The 16,669-nt window shown below is 33.2% G+C and overlaps 1 protein-coding gene, 1 long non-coding RNA gene and 1 pseudogene across 7 annotated transcripts in view; 2 read left to right on the forward strand and 1 right to left on the reverse strand.

The window, feature by feature from the left end:
* The window catches only part of LOC126724230 (putative disease resistance RPP13-like protein 1), a 134,388-nt gene that overhangs the window by 26,141 nt on the left and 91,578 nt on the right, over positions 1-16,669 (forward strand). The window lies entirely within an intron of this gene.
* Positions 1-16,669, forward strand: part of LOC126724237 (protein IQ-DOMAIN 11-like) — a 53,944-nt pseudogene that overhangs the window by 21,108 nt on the left and 16,167 nt on the right.
* LOC126724259 (uncharacterized) lies at positions 10,602-11,964 on the reverse strand. The gene is made up of 3 exons (XR_007654842.1): positions 11,480-11,964; positions 11,161-11,232; positions 10,602-11,070 (listed from the first exon to the last, which is right to left on the reverse strand). It is a non-coding gene; the product is annotated as an uncharacterized LOC126724259 (long non-coding RNA).

Raw genomic sequence — 16,669 nt, forward strand, 5'->3', positions numbered from 1 at the left:
TTTAATTTACAGCTAATTTGGTCGCTATTGTCAAATCACAAATTTTCTCACATTTTCTTACTCTTTCTTACTAAATAAACAAAAAAAATAAAAATCAAATTTACCAATTTCTAACTCTAGTAAACACAGATTAACTTAGCAATTAAAAGAAACCCAAATTTGAACATAAAATGACTGTAAATTAAAAATAATATGAACCAAATTAATTATAATTTGAAAATAACGGTTGGGTCAAATTGATTACTACCAAAATGCATAGATCAAATTAACACTAATCCCAAATTTAGGGACCAAAATAATATATATATTTTTTTTGCTACCGAAAAATGGGGGTTAGGTAAGCTACACCAGCTCCCGGACAGGGCGCTTAGGTTTAGACCCGTAGGCCAACCCTTAACGATGTCTACCAACGAGGGACTGTTAGTAGTGGAACTCGAATTTAGGTGAGTTAGACGAAGTGTCCGAGCCTTATCAACTAAACCATCCCCGTTGGCACCAAAATAATATTTTTTCTTATAAAGATTTGGAAAAGAAGAAACATTCGACAAAATTACCCCAAACATACTGCCAATATTGCGCAAGGCTCTTGAGGATTTGGGCCCTTTATTTTCTTTATATGGTCTAAAGTTGGATTGTTGTCTTGTCGCTATAAAAAAAGGGCTTCATGCCTAGTACTCTTGTGATTACTGCTTTATGGTGCTACGGCCCATTACAACTTAAATGAATAGTTTTCATTTCTATTCGGTTTAATGATTTAATCAGATAAACAGAGAAACTAGGGTAACAATCTTATATTATAATTCAACTAAAACACATATGAATGATACTTTTAGTCGGAAGATTTAGTAATAAAAATATAAGAATTAATTTTCTAAATGCAAATTTATGAATTTAATTGATTTTGCACGAGACAAAATTAGTCAATTAATTTGTATTATGTGTTTAATGTGCATGAAGTCTACGTTAAATCAAAAAATGATATACAATAAAATATTTTTGCATTTTTATTGTTTCTGTAACTGAGACTGATTTGTGAGGAAGACATGGGTTTCACTTTACTCAATTGGTAAAGTCTCTGATGGTTGAATAAGAGATTTGATGTTCAATTTCCGCTTACACCAAAAACTGATTGATGTCTTGGTCTGATGATAAAAAGTTATTATCATGAACAGACGTTACATGTTGAAATTATCAAAAAAATATTTGTGAGGAAGAGAATGAAGAGGCTGAGAAAGAGGGAGAGGAAGAGATTTGTGAGGATGAAAATGAAGAAGTGATCTGAACGTGTAGGTATAGCTAAGTAGGATTGGAAAAGTAAAAATAATTTAAATGAGTGGATGAGAACAGTTCAAGATAAGAGTAAAAAAAAAAAAAAAATTACAAAGAGATAAAGCCGAGATAATTTCAAAAAATAAAAAATAAATAACTGTGGAGAAAGGAAAAAAAGGATTGGACGTGCGCTAAAAAATTTTAGCTTTTGGCAATACTTAAAGCTATTTTATTTATTTTACCACCTTATTTTATAAAACATCCAACATTAATGATTTTATTTTAGTATTTAATCACTTAAAATAATATAAAATAAATATCTACTACAATAAACAATAGCCACAACTACAACCACAAGTAAAATATATTACGTTGCTTTAACATTTGAGCTACAATGCACAATTATAGATAGTTGTGCACGGTAGCTAATGAGTTAAATTTTTTACTTATAGCACCACCAATATAGCATACTTTTTGTATATTGTGATGTTAAAAATAGCATTTAAGTAATTTCACACTACCAATATGGATGATATTAGGAATTTAAAACTTCTTTCTACCATGTAATTTCTCAGAGGTTTTGAGCAGACTAACCTTCTTCAACCTTTCTATTTTGTAAGTTAGACAACGTTTGAAACAATTTTAGAAAATAGCATCTCGAGTTTCAAAAAATCGAGATCCACTTAAAAAACTCGACCTTCAAAGACTCGCGTTCTGAGTGGGAAAATTCCACATAGATCTCGAGTCTTTAAGACTCGAGTTTTATGCAAAAAATTTCACCTCTAGTGGCGTTTTTAAGCCTTACAGTGACGTTTTAAATCCCTATAGCGGCGTTTTCCTGCAAAAATTTTTTGTAAGTACCAGGTTTTGGGTGCCCTATAGTGGCGTTTTTAATCCCTATAGTGACGTTTTAAAGCCATATAGCGGCGTTTTTTGCAATTTATGGAAATCGAGTCTCTAAAACTCGATTTTCAGCGCAATTTTTTTTCTCCAAATCGAGACTTAAAAACTCGAGTTCCATCTGGAACTCGAGTTTTAGATACTCGAGATGTTATTTTTCAAAATTGTTTTGAAATATGACAATTAACTAAATTTTTTAATATTTATTGTTATTTAAAAAAAAAATTCAAATTTCTCACCCTCATGTCACTTTCTCTTCAACGGTGCTTATTGATTGATTTTTTTTTTTTTAATTATAAAATAGGCTTAGTTATAACTTATAATACTTATTTTCTGGACCCTACTTTCAACTTTAGATAAAGAGCTGCAAACTTAATTACTGCTTCCAAGTTTGTTAACAATTTCTTTAATCTTTTAAAAAAATATTGTTCATATTGCCTATGATTTTTAGGTATTGGAAATAATTATTAATTAATGTCATCTTTAGCATAAATTTTAGGTATAACAAATTATTATTGGTGTTGGACTTTTTGTGTGTGTGACTTATTTAGAGCTAACCATGTAGGTTTGAAACTCTCACATTTTTCTATATCATCACTATTTTTTTTTTTTAAAAACCTATTTTTCACTATTTATCCACCTAATACTTCTTCTAAAAAGAAAAACTAGAGCATGATAATCTATATATCTATTTATACTATAAAATCGAAGTTTCTAACTTGTTTTTGAACTTCTTTAAAACTTACCATGTAAGGTTTGAAACTCTCACATTTTTTTACGTCAGTATTATTTAAAACAGAAAACAAAATAAAAAGATTGTGTTAACGTGTACCATTAACAGAGTTTATTGTGTTAACAATAGTTTTTTGACTTTCTATTTACAATTTTTTGTCTTTTTTTTTTTTTTTTCCTGCTTTATGTCAATATTTTTCAGCTTTATAAACTGTTGGACCAACTTTACAAAGATAAAATAAATATTAAAATAAACTCTAGGATTCGTTTTATGTCTTTTTCTTTTATTTATTTAATTTTTTTATTAAATAAGACCTACATTAATCTAAATGCCCATTAACATTTGCCCAAAAAAAAAAAAGAAAAAAGAAAAAAAAAAAGAATAAGAAGGTCTTTTTTCACTATTTATCCACCTGACACTTCTTCTCTTAACTAAAACTAGAACCGGATAATAAAAAAAACTCTCCTTCCTCAAAAACTCATCTCTCAAAAACGTGAGTCCCCAAAAACCATCTCCCCCAAACACTCTTGAAAAAACACTCATTAGCGTAAAAGAAAAACCCAAACTGAAAAACCCTATTGAACCCATAGCTAACGCATTAATTGCTTTTCTTCTCTCTCCATCCAGTCTCTGTCTCCAAAGCTTCCACCTTTGCCGGTCTTCTTTGTTTACAAGTGGGTCTGTTCTTTGAGGTAGTTCTGCTTTTCTCTATGAATTTATGTTTAAAAAATAGTGAGAAAAATTGAAAACTGAGATGTCAAAGTTTCATCAAGTAGAGTCCAGGTAGATAGTATTTGGGAAAACCCAGATATAAATTGTTGTCAATATAATCAATAAATCTATTGTTGTTATTTTCTGGGCTTATTGAGTTGTTGCTTCTGTTTTTGTCTCTTAATGTAATATATATATTTTGTGGTCTTTGGTGAACTGCATTGTATTAGTGATGTGAAAATTAGTTATAATTAATACCCATTTTGGTGCCAAAGCATATGAGAAAGTGATTATTGGTATATGGGTTGGATGTATTTACAGTTTCTAATGGCATTATTCATTAGAAATCAAAAGGCATATATTTTACAACTTCATTCAAAGCTTTTTTTTTTTTTTTTTTTTTGGGTGCAGTTGACCTTATACACTTTAGAATTGTGGTCTTTGATTTAAAAACAATTAGATTTTCCCCGGGAGGATCTTCTCACTTCGAACCAGATTGAATTGCGTATTTTTAGGTTTGAACTTGAAGTTACGAAATTAGTCAAGGTTAATGGATAAATTTTGAAGACGAGATAAAAATCGTATTATAGGATATCCGAAATTTTTATTTGATAGGCTTGCATTAGATTGGAAGTTTTAGGACATTGCTTTGAGATTGGTGAGATTCTTTATATTTTAAAATGCTTCATGTTTTCTATACCTTTTTATTTTCCTTTCCTAATTATCAGGTGCCAGTATAAACCTTAGGCTAGAGAGAGAGATAAAAAAAAAAAAAAAAAAAGAAGAATAGGAGGCTGTGGGTTATTAGCAACAAATAACACTGAAGTTATGCTTGAATTTGTATGCAGGGACTTTCACTCTGTTTAACTGGTGCACGTTCAATTGAGCTATCAATCATAATGGCCATGCTCTTTTGTTTTTATTTATTTATTTTTTAATGTACCTATATGAATTAATTAAATTGTTCTACCCTTTTTGTAAGTAATTAGCCATTTGTACTAAATTTGGAATGATGTCCAGGGCTTATCAAGGCTATTGGAGCATTTAAAGCCAATTGCAGTGGCTGATGCAGATGTGATTTTCAGTGTGGAAAGTAAAATACTGGTGAGTTTCATTTCTTTTATAATGTATAAATTGTGTTTAACATTCATGAGCTTATAACGTGGTGAATAGTGCTTATGAACTGTTAGTTAAGGTGCCTTGCAAATAGCTTGACTAGGCTATTATGATAAGTGGGACCAAATTGATCATAACAGAACAATCACCCTTCAAAAATATATGATGAATGGCTGTTGGTGTAAATTATGATAAATTTGCTTGAATGGAACTCCAAAAATTGCTTTTTAGATGTTATTTAAAGTAGAATTAAAAGTTCATATGCTTGATGCAAAGTGTTTTGCTCTGTCATCTGTTGCTTGAAGTTTACTGCCTAATATGTGTAATTATTATTGGGAGCAAAACATGATCTCCCTTCCTTAATTTTCCCAGGCACATACCTCATTTTTAAATGAATCAGAGTAACAAAGTCGTGTTTTTTTTTCCCTTCTCAGTGCTTCTTCCCATGGAACTTTGTTGCCAATATTAAAACCTCACAAAGAGTCTTTTTTTTTGAAGTCCAAGTTCATTCATTATTTTTTATGTTTGCAGGTATTAGGTGAAGCATATCAAATTTAAAGTGATCCACTGCATCTTCTCAAAAAAGAAGAAGTGATCCACTGCAAAGAGATGCTTATTATTATACATAATTTTTCTAAAACTATCCCATGCATTTAGTGACTAGTAACAATTAACCATCAAAACTAGAAAACTGAAAACCCCATTTCCCTCTTTCACTCTCTCTCTCTCTCTTTCTCTCAAACCTTAAAAAGATGGCTTCCATCCCTTTCCTCCACATCTTACCCACCACCACCACCACCTTCAACCTGAAACCCCCCCTCACTCCTTTCCCTTCGTATCATCAAACCCACATACACCCCACCACACCCACGAAAACTCACTATAACTCGCATGTCCTACAACCCAACACCAGCCACAGATCGCTTGATCTCCACCATAGCCTACACTCTCCCTTTCTTCAACTCCCTCCAATACGGCCGCTTCCTCTTTCACCAATACCCACCTCTTGCCTCTCTCTTCAACTCTCTCCTCCCTCTCCTTTCTCTCTACAGGTCCATCCCTTACTCTTCCTTTGTTGCCTTCTTTGCTCGGCTTTGACTTCAAATCTAAGACAAAAAGATGACAATAGAAGAAAGCAACTTAAGCTAAGAAATGTTAAGGGACAGAGTAAGTTGTAAGGATTGGATTCTCCAACATTTGTTCCCAGAGGATCGATTCATCATAGAAAAGGCAATGCTCATTGGGAGACCATAATTCTTTGTCAAGCTCGCCTGTTGTTCCAACTTACATGAATGCAACTGAAAGCTATTCACCATATAAGAATAAACTGTTTCTCATATCCTCTATCACTACTGAAGTGCCAAGAGGTGGTTGGATTGGCAAGACTAGTGGTTTCTATGAAAGGTCTCCAAGCTCAAAAGGCCTTCTGGGTCCCATAAAATCCAGTCAGAAGGTAAAGGATCTTAGCTTTGACTTAGAGTGCTCATTGCAGATTTTGGATAGACTTGGCTTCAGATGATTTCAGAAGTTTGGTGCTAGAAGAGAACTTGGTCAGTGTGTCAGGTTGGAGTGGAGAACGTAGCTTGTAATTTAATCTAAATGGGGGCTAAATGTAATTAATGTAGATATATTCAAACCAAAGTAAGGAGAATGCATCAAAGAGACCTGCATTGATGGTTCCTTTTGCACGTTTCAGTTTGTGTGCCAGAAGCCAGAAGTTGAAGTTTATGCTATAGTCTGGTATGTATGCTGATACATGGGGCACCATGCACCGCTCAATATATACCATAGTATAATCTAACCCCATACTCACAAACAAAAACTAAGACAAACCATTTTTGTCCACTACATTGAAGAAGGAAGAAATACTATCATCCGAAAAGAGGTACCATTAGGCAAGGTACTCGAATTACTGGAAAAGGAGCATCCACATCCATGTGCATATGAAGCACATTTTCAAGCGAAGGATAGTGCATTACAATATCAAATGTTATAAATTGTGCTGCATATGGGGCCTGGGCTAGCCCAATTAGGAAGTCATTATGAGCCCTACCAAGCTGAAGGGAGCTTACTCTTCCAAGCTATTATAAGGGATTAAGAAAACCGTATCATTAAAAAACATGGCAAGTTCGCTTCAAGAAGAATTTACTACAACAACAACTTGATCAACTGAGATACACATCCTAATAGCCTCCGAAGTACCTGCATTTTCACTCACACAAAGATTATACCACATACAGCCACTGCCCCCAAGATACTTGACATTAAGTCTAGTACATAAAACCAGATTATTAACTTCATATTAATGCACAAAAGTGACAAAACATAATGGGCAAAATAATATCAGAAAGAGAGAATCAAATTAAGGCCTAAATTAGTCTAACCTCTCAAATAAAAGCTTAACTTCCTATAAGACAACCACTTTGATTTGAAATCTAATTTTAATATCAAGATGTCAATAAATTGAGATACGACAGCTCATGTACACAACAGAAAAACAATCATAGTAGTCAGAATAGAAGCTTTTGTAAGTAACAAGTGAAAACTCATTAGTATCTACGAAAACAAACTCAATAATTTAAAATAGCTCCAGCATTTCAAATATGCCATCTTCAGCAATGCTTAAGCATAATAAAAGCAATGTAAAAGCCTACATATGTATCTATACTATGCTCATAATCCCAACATATCAAGATTCTTCATCTCAAACTAAGTAAATAAAAAGTAGTTTAACAGAAGTACACATATGTCTATCCAATTCTCATAATCTTTTCTTAAAACCACATTTCTTATGTTCATAGAATAGGTCCATTTTGGCGCTCCCTAAATTGACAATTATTGATATTTACCTTTTCTTTTCTTTTTGTACACAATATTTTCACAACATTTTCGTAACAAATTCTGATCAACTAGTTATTTTTGGTTGTTATGGGTGGGCAAAAAGGTAATTTAAATGGTGAATTCAAATTAGAACCAATAACTTACCACTATAATTTGATGTGAAATTGTTGTGGATGTAGTACTTCTCTTAAGGTAATGATTATTTTCAAATATTTTTTTGCCCATAATGCAAGTTATGGGCACAATATTTTTACAAAACTAGTCACGATAAAATCTATGTAATTGTTTTTTTTTTTGTTTTTTTTTTTAATTTTTAAATTATGTGATAAGTTGTTAACGGTAGATAAAAAATAAGTGATGTCAGTAGTAAGTCCAAAAAAACATAATAACAACTTGCTCGGGAATTCTAGCCTTTTGCCCTTAATTTTTAAAAAATTTAGCAATATGTCCCTATTTCGAAACTATATAGGGATATGCCCCTGTTTCGATACTCGATTACCTTAAAATCGAGTTTCAAAGAAATACTCGATTAGTAGAAAATCGAGTTATGCCCAATAAAACTAAAAAAAAGAAAAAAAAAAAAAAAGAGCATAAACCTCGATTTTAGGGAAGTCGAGTTCCAAAACGCTGCTATAGGGCTTTAAAACGTCACTATAGGGCTTAAAAAACGCCACTATAGGGCTCCCTGAAACTGGTACGGTGTTGATAAAAAAATTTTTGCATGAAAACGCCGCAATAGGGTTTAAAACGTCACTATAGGGCTTGAAAACGCCACTATAGGGCTCTCTGAATATGGGGCAATCACACTAAAAAAATTTGCATGAAAACGCCGCTATAGGGCTTTAAAACGTCACTATAGGGATTAAAAACGCCACTATAGGGCTCCCTGAATATGGGACGATCACACTTATAAAATTTTTTTTGCATGGAACTCGATTTCTTGAAAGTCGAGGTCCATGCAAAAATTTTTTTTTTAATTTATTTTAAGTTTGATCAGGCATAACTCGATTTTCTATGAATCGAGTATTTAATTGAACTCTATTTTAGGGTAATCGAGCATCGAAACAGGGGCACGCCCCTGTATAGTTTGCAAACAGGGGCATATTGCCAATTTTTTTAAAAATTAAGGGTAAAATGCCAGAATCTCCCAACTTGCTATGTAAACTTTATTGTGAAAGCATTGTGTCAATTGCACGATCTTTTTTGTTTTTAAAGAAAAAAGCATTAATTTAATAAGTCCAAAAACACAATAAAATATCATAATATTTTTAGAAGAGTCTTTGTTTTTAGTTGTGGGTAGTCTAGTTTAATATTTTATTAATTTATTTAATTTTCTTATGACGTTCGCACCTCATGAATTTTTTTTTCTAATTTGTTGTGACCTAATATAATTGTAATTTTTTTTTTAAATTAAATCCCACCAAAACCTCCTCTCTCTTTTTGGTCTTCTTTTCTTTCCAATTTTTTTCTTGTCTTTTTTCTCATCCACCTGTTTCTTCCCAATCTTATCAAATATCTTCTCTTTTCCTTTTTTTTCATTATTTTTTTATTTTTTATTTTCCTTTTCCAATTCTTCTGTGAAAAAGTCTCTCACTACAAGACCAAACAATTGCATCTCTTCAACTTTCATAGAACAAAGTAAACTTCTGTCAGTCTTCACTCTGAACTCAATTTTCTGATCAGGGGTGTCACTTTGATGGAACAATTTTAGGTGCAACAACCATAGAAAGAGTGAATAGTCAAACTTAAACTTACTCCTTTAGAAGAAATCTCATGCACCGCTAGTTCAAGATGTTTTTAGCCATTGAGCTAAAATTTCTCACGCATATAACTATTTTCCAGGTCGGTCTACGCTCTACAGACTCTATACATAAGAACTCATCAGATATCAATTGAGCCTTACAGCCAATTATTGAAGATGTAAAGCTCATGCTGAAGGTTTTTTTTTTCTTTTTTTTTTTTACATCAGAATGTAAAATTTCATTGCTCACATTCTTGTCATGGGCTACTTTTATAAGTCAAATGGGCTGATTTTGTATGGCAGATAGTTTTTAGGACTGAAAAAGAATAGTGACTAGGCCCATCAAGCTCTCTTTCTTATTGATTTATATTTAATAATCATAATAAATAAATAAAAGAATAACAATCACTCGGTGTACTAAATTTGAGCTACTGTTTCCTGACATTTTTGACTTGGGGTAGATGAATAGAAGAAATTGATAAATTTTTATTATGCGGTATGACTGTACTTAATTGAACATATTGGAGGTTGGGACGACAAGTTGTATTTTTCATTGATGTTCAAGTGAGAAAGCAACAAAGATAAGGACAACTTTATATTGCAAAAGTCCTTTCCAAGTTTGTATGGAAATAATAGAATGGAACCTCACCTTTGTGAAAGTTATTTGTTGACTCATGACTTGACTCATGAGTCACGGCTTCAATTTGATATGAAGGTGCATGGAACATTTTGCACATTACCTACACCAAACTTGTCCATTATTGTCTAGAGTCTTTTACCATTGAATATCCAGGTAAGTTCTTACCCTCCACTAACTTTTCTATTATTAAGTTCTTACCCTCCACTAACTTTTCGATTATTTAATAAAGAGAAATCACTACGAGAAATTTGGTTCTTTTCAATGGTTTCAAATGGTTGAAACCATTGAAAAAAGTACTAAAAATTGTTGAAAATAGCATTTTCAACGGTTTAAATGACCATCGAGAACCGCCATTAATAACTATGTTGAGAACTTTTTTCTATTGCCTGTGCAACCGTTGAAAAAAATGTTACACTTTTATTAACGGTTAATAAACGTCGAAGTATTATTATAAAAGAATGCTTCTTACTTTTTTCCCCATGCACTCAACTATTGGTAAAAGGTACCTCGAGATAAATTTCAACAATTCGTAAACGTTGAAGTAAGTATTTTCTTTAATAAATAAAATTTTGAATGCACTCTTTCACATTGATCAAAATTTAATAACCTGACTCAAAACATAAACATAAACACAATTGTTCAATTCCAAATTGAATTACAACAGCCAATCAACTACTCTTTTAACACAATAAAACAAATTGTACAAATCAACATAACTCAACTACTCTGTCTATTGCCCTTTACATTTTTAAATTTGAAACATAAATCACTACTTGCTACACAAAACCTGTTTTGAATAGTACATTTAAAAAGTATTTACAATAGCCAATCCTTGTACACTAAAAGGTATTTGGAGAGTTCTTGTTTGCTGCATAATTTGCTACATACCTTCATCAAGATCATCACCAACTTCACACCTTCTCAAGGTTCTACTAGCATCAACAACATCCTCTTTGTATTTCATGGAATATTGTACTTTGCATTATTTTCTTTTCACTTCAAACGCTAGGGAAAAGGAAATATAAGGATCGGGTGAAGAACACGTACATCTCTCTGGGATTCTGTAAGCCAGTAAAGACATTGTCAATTGGTCCAGATAACTAATTGTGGTTTAGATTCCTACAAGAAAAGAATTAAGAGATTCTGATTGAATAAACAAAAAGCAAAAGCAATTTAGTAAATAGTCACTTAAGGGGAGAAGTAACTCACTAATGTTAGAGACATTTCATGGCTGGTAGAGAGTGGGGAATATTTTGTCTCAAATAGTTGTATGCCATATTTCTGCATTCACGAAAAAGTAGAATAATCACCAAAAACTTGAAAGAAAAAAAATTAAGCATACAAGACTCACAATTTACAAAACAGACATCCTACATATTTGTGGCATTGGGAGGTAAGCTATATGGAATTTCACCCTGAATGTTATTGTAACTGACATTCCTAAAGAAGAAACCAGAATAAAGAGTTATATAAACAATGCTGGTACAACTTCAATAAGAGATAAATATAACAAGACATAATCACTTACAGGTGTTTCAAATGATGCAGGTTATTAAGCTGGCCTCCAATAGGTTTAGTCCTTGAATTTTACTGCACAAAGGGCAGTAGAACATGGAAGGGTAAGGTTTTGGGTTTTTTTGAAAATGTGGCATTGTTAATAGAAAAATAGGTTAGCTAAGTGCATTACAGGCGTATAGCAAATGAATCAAAGCATGACACTCCTGTCCATGAGCTTGAAACCCTAGAAAACTGGGGGAGATTAGATGAGGCAGGGGAAGAGCAGAGGAGTTGACGGAAGACTTCGAGTTCGACTTTGTGAGTGACGATGAGACAGAGCCACCGCGTTGAGACCAAGAGCTATGCGATTGCCATGACCTAGAGTTTTGAAATTTCCATGATTTGAGAGCTATGAAATTGGCTTTGAAATTTCTAAGTCTTTTGTGAGAGAGATTTGAGCTACAAGAGAGAAAATGAGAAACCGTGAGAGCTATCTATAAAACTTTGATTTGTTGTTCTGTAAGCTGTCGCTTTATATAAGTTGTTCCATGGTTCTAATTTTCACCACTAACAACCGTAGAGACTTTGGGGTTTTATTAACATTTTTTAGTAACTTTAGATAATAAAAAAAAATGTTGAAAAAACTTTGTAGTGAATGTATGTTCACAATATTTTTATAAAAGTAAATTATAGACTTTATAGTTATTGTGTATGAAAAGTTCTACCTTTTTTCATTATTATTTTTTTTATTGCTACTCAAAAGATCACATTAATTTATTTTTACTGTTATCTTATTAATCTCTTGTTAATTAACCGAGCTTACACCATAAATTTCTTTCTTTTTCATGTATTTTAGCATACCCATTGTTTTAGTATTAAAAATAAAATAAAAAATAATAATAATTAAGGACTAATATAACTAACTAGATAAGGTACTAGAGAGAGATAAAGAGACACAAAAATATTGTGAATTATTAAATGAAGCTGTGGGGCCCGACAATAGATGGGCCAGATCCACCTGTTCACAGGAAGACTTAAGGCCCAAGCCAAAGAAGATAGTAGTCTAAGCCCAATAACGCAAAGCATCAATGGGCCAGAGAAGCCGCCGAGGAGGGTACAGCCCTCGGCTGGCCCAGAACTACACTAAGGAAAGGGGCAAAAGTGGCATAGGGATAATCTTGTAAGAAATCTAAAATATCTAGAAAAGGCTGCCCATACTACCTGCCCTAGACAGAGCTTTGCCTCTCACAGAGTCGTGTTTCTTTAGCCTACTCAACCACTCCCCAACAACTCGGGTCTAAAACTGATGGGACAAGGATCAGTCTTGAAAGGGTCGACCCTACACGTGGACGAAGGAAATTGAACGCATGCGAGTATAAAAGAAAAAATATGTAACCTAAAGGGGGGCTCCTCCAGTCCCACGGAAAGGAAAAATGGCTTCAGAGGCAAATATACTGGAACCATGCATAAATATCTTAACAAAATCCACAGCCGGGTAAACATGACTTAGCTTCTCGATCCCACTCTCTACAAATGATATTGTATGGGCCCATTTACGTGCGAACCCAACTCAACTGCGGTTTAACGCAAATCGTGTCCCTACAGAAGCGCATTGTTTCACTATTACCAAAATAAAAGATTTGAGACTGACAAAACGTTCGTAAGTGAGAGAAAGAGATGAGTTTAAGGGGCCACCACCATCATCATGCTAGCCTCCCACCATTATGAAGCCACTGAAACCCCTATAGGTTTTTTTATTTTTGGTGCTTTTTACGATAAATTCATTACTAACAAAATTCTATAACAATTATGATATAATATATATACAAAATTTTTCAAAATTATCTTATATAAAACATTACAATATTAATGGTAGATAAAAAATCTATGGATACAATATTATTACAAAAATGTCACGAAAAATCTATGTACTGTTTTTTTTTTTTCTTTTGAAAAAAAAAATCTATATGACAAGTTGTTAATGTAATGGTAGATAAAAAAAATTAATGTCAGTGGTAAGTCCAAATGATAACTAATAACAACTTGCTACGTAAAATTTATTATGAAATTATTGTGAAAGTATTTTTTTTTCTTTCTCAAAAAAAAAAATTGCACTTTTTTTTTCTCCCTAAAAAAATTGCACTTTTTTTTTGTTTCTAAAAAAAATAGCACTAATTTAAAAACTCTAAGTACGGACAATAAAATATCACAAATTTTCTTTAAGAGACTTTATTTTTAATTCTAGTTTAATATTTTATTAATTAATTTAATTTTCTTTTCACTTTCACAGCTATTGTGAATTTTTTTTTAAACAATTTGTTGTGACCCAATATAATTGTAATTGTTTTTTAATATAAATCCCACCAAAACCTCCTCTCTCTCTCTCTCTGTGTCTTCTTTTCTTTCCCTTTTTTCTTGTCTTTTTTCTCTACTCCTTATCTTTATTTTCCTCCTCCAATTCTTCTGTGAAAAAGTCTATCACTGCAGATTTCTTCAACTTTCACAGAACAAAGTAAACCTCTCTCAGTCTTCACTCCGAACCCAATTTTCTGATCAGGACTGTCACTTTGGTTGCTTCATTTCAATTCCCAAATTTCCTTCTCTCCCACGAGGGAATCATGTCAGTAATTGGAGAGGCTGCTCTATCAGCTTTCTTTGAGGTGCTGTTTGACAATTTAAGCTCCTCTGATTTGTTGAAGATCTTTCAGCAAGAGCAAGTTCATGCTGACCTCAAGAAGTGGAAGACAACGTTGCCGAAAATCCGTGCAGTTCTGGATGATGCAGAGGATAAGCAGATGACAAGCAAGTTCGTGAAGAGCTGGCTGGATGATGTGGACGACATCTTGGACGAGTTTGCTACTGAAGCTTTGCGACGTAAGTTGAATGCAGAAGAACCGAGCACAAGTAAGGTACGAAAGTTCATCCCTGCTTGTTGTGTGGGTTTGAATCCAAGTTCTATCATGTTTGATGCCAATATGCGGTCCAAGATTAATGAAATCAATACAAGGTTGCAAGAAATTGTGACACAGAAGAATGATCTGGAATTGAGAGACTGTGCTGAAGGGAGGACTAGAACAAAAAGATCAAGGGTGCCCACTACATGTCTGGTGAATGAAGGTGATGTTTATGGCAGGGATGAAGATAAAAAGGCGATTGTCAAGTTGTTGCTGAGTGGTGAATCAAGTGATGCTCAACTCTCTGTGATTCCCATACTTGGTATGGGAGGGTTGGGTAAGACGACTCTTACCCAACTAGTCTATCATTGGCAGAATACTTCTTAGGAATGCATATGTATGCACCTCCTCTCCAATCAATTTCAGCTATAATTGTCTTCACCAGCTGTTTCTCAATTCGATTCAAACCTCAAAATATAAAGTTATACCTCTTGCCTCCACAAGTGGTAAACACTAGACGGTAGCAACTATAGCAATTTTCCCCACTCTAACTATCAGACACTTGTCCTTCAACATCTCCTTACCCCACTTGAGAGCTTCTTCCCACTGGTAAGGAACAGATTGTCTTATACACTTCCTCATCTTCTAGAAAAGGGACATACTTAGTCTCTCTTCTTATGACAACTACAATTGGGAAAATTATATGCAAACTGGGATCAAAATTAAGGTTTTATGAATACCATGACTCCATGTTTCTGTTTTAAGTTCGTCGTTTAGGACACTAGAGACTGGGGAAACAAAACAATCACTGAAATAGTTGGAGGCAGGGGTAGTGACTGGAGTAAAGTTGTAACAAGGTAGTCGTACTTGAATGTGCGGTTGGATCACCTCCTTTAACTACATTTACTGTTCCACCAGATTTGCACATAATGGAGCCTTGGCCTAAGCTAAGTTCTCACCATTATACCAAATCTTGCTTCTCAACATAATACATTTTTTTGCAAAACACATTTCATGGCCTTTTTTTTTTCTTTGATTTTCTGTGTGCTAGAAACTAAAGTCTATTTAGCTATATTTTGCTTGGTCTGGGCTACATGGAGCACGATGCACCACTCAACATCTTAGTGTGTCGAGACAATTTGATCATTCAGTGTGGCCGACCATAATTGACTTTGGTGAAAGAGTTTTGCAGATAAAATGCTCCTTATGTCAATTCTGTCTTGAGTTGCAGTTCCGCATTTGTTATGTTGCAACCCAATGATAAATAGAGTTGGTAAAAACTATCAGGAAGTAAAATAAAATTATCGCCCCTGGGCTTTTTGTATTAGACACTGACGGTAAAAGAGCTCTTTTAAGTTCATTGGGGTTTGGATTCTATGAGAGTTTTTTTTTTTTTTTTCTAGCTCAATACCAATGGATAACTGTGTGTAACCTACTAAGCCCATATACACACAAACAAAAACTAAAGACAAAACACTTTTTGCCCACCAGAAGAGGTAGCACTAGACAAGGTGCTTGAATTAGAGGAAAAGGAGCATACCATGTTTATATGAAGCATGTTTTGAAGCGTAGGTGAGTGTACTAAGAACACCACTAAATTTTTGGGTTTTTTTTTTTTTTTTTGGTTGGATAATTCAAAAGTTACAATAGGGGAGATTTAAGAAATATCTAGAGGTGCTGGTTAACCTACAAGACTCTTGGACTAAACCAAATTTATTGGTTTGAATTAAGTTGTAACATACTTTAAAAATAATTAAGCAAAAAAAAAAAAAAAAAAAATGAAAGTCTCACAAAAACTCGCTTTCATAAGTTTTTAGCACAAAATCAACAAAAATTCTATAACCACCCCCCAACCCCCACCCACCCCCCCCCCCCCCCCCCCCCCCCCCCCCCCCAACACGTCTCCTGTTCTCTCATTAAACTATTCTTCCTAATGAAAAGACCAAGTTTAAAAACTCTTCTTATTTAAGATATTCTTCCTACTAATGTTCACTTGAGGATTTAGTCATAAGATTCTTAAAAATATATTATCTTAAAAAATTATGATAATAAAATTAAATTAAGAGAGACAGAGAGTATCATAAGAATTAGATATTAATGGCTAATCTCTTAGATCCACTTTTGAATTACACTAGTATATTCCTGTGCAAATTAATTAAAAATTATAGTTGAAAAATTACAAATATTACTAAAATTATCATAAGTGAGATAGTCAAAACTCTAAATTAACAATAGCGCGCACACACACACACATAGAGAGCAATTTGACTTAGGGACAATATGAATTGTGCAAGTTTTATTATATAAAAATAAAATTTATAATAGAT

The sequence above is a fragment of the Quercus robur genome, chromosome 4 (assembly GCF_932294415.1).
Source record: "Quercus robur chromosome 4, dhQueRobu3.1, whole genome shotgun sequence".
NCBI lineage: Eukaryota > Viridiplantae > Streptophyta > Magnoliopsida > Fagales > Fagaceae > Quercus > Quercus robur.